Below are 806 nucleotides of genomic sequence, written 5' to 3'. Positions count from 1 at the left end.
TCTAACTGATGAGTTTGTATAATTGGAAAGAGTGAGATGGGATGGAGGTAGTCAAATTCCATTGGTTACTTTGTGCCTGAGAAGCACAGGACTCGGTGCACACATGTACACACACCCTAGATACACACATATGCGCACACATTTTTCATCTCATATTATTGGAATGTTGAAAATTTTTTCCCTGCTGTGTATTAAACAAACTTTTTTCTTTTTTTTTTGTAATCTCGTGTTTGAAAAGACTTAGATTACAATGCCTTAGCCAGGGTATAGAGGTAGATGCCAGATGGAAATATTAAAGAGGTCACCAGATAGCTTATGAAATAAAAATATTATTATAAGTTTGTTATTGCTTCTCCAAACCCTCCAGTAAAATAAAACCATGTAGGAGATTCTGGTAATAGATATTGCAATAAGGGCAAATTCTGGGTGAAAGAAACCTTTGGTTTGAATGTAATTACGAAGATGTGGGACCCAACATTTATGGGCATCAGAGAGGCTCTCATTTCGAAATGTGATAATGCAGTAGCAGCTGCTCCCAAGCTTCTTCATGCAGGCGTTCTCAAATTATCTCCTAATAATGTGCTCTGATGTCCCTTTCACTCCGCGGAAGGAAGATGAGGCAATCTATTTCCGTAAAGATATATAGCCTTGTAAACACAATGAAGGTCCTATGAGTTGGAATCAACTTGATGGCAGTGAATTTTGTTTTTTTCTTGTTAATGCATTCTCATAAGGAGCTCCGGTGGTGCAGTGGTTAAAGTATTTGTCTGTTAACAATAAAGCTGGCTGTTCAAACCTACCAGCTA

The sequence above is a fragment of the Orycteropus afer genome, unplaced genomic scaffold (assembly GCF_000298275.1).
Source record: "Orycteropus afer afer isolate SDZICR_OR568_19922 unplaced genomic scaffold, OryAfe1.0 scaffold00921, whole genome shotgun sequence".
NCBI lineage: Eukaryota > Metazoa > Chordata > Mammalia > Tubulidentata > Orycteropodidae > Orycteropus > Orycteropus afer.
The sequence above is the reverse complement of the archived record's forward strand: the minus strand, read 5'-3'. Positions refer to the sequence as shown.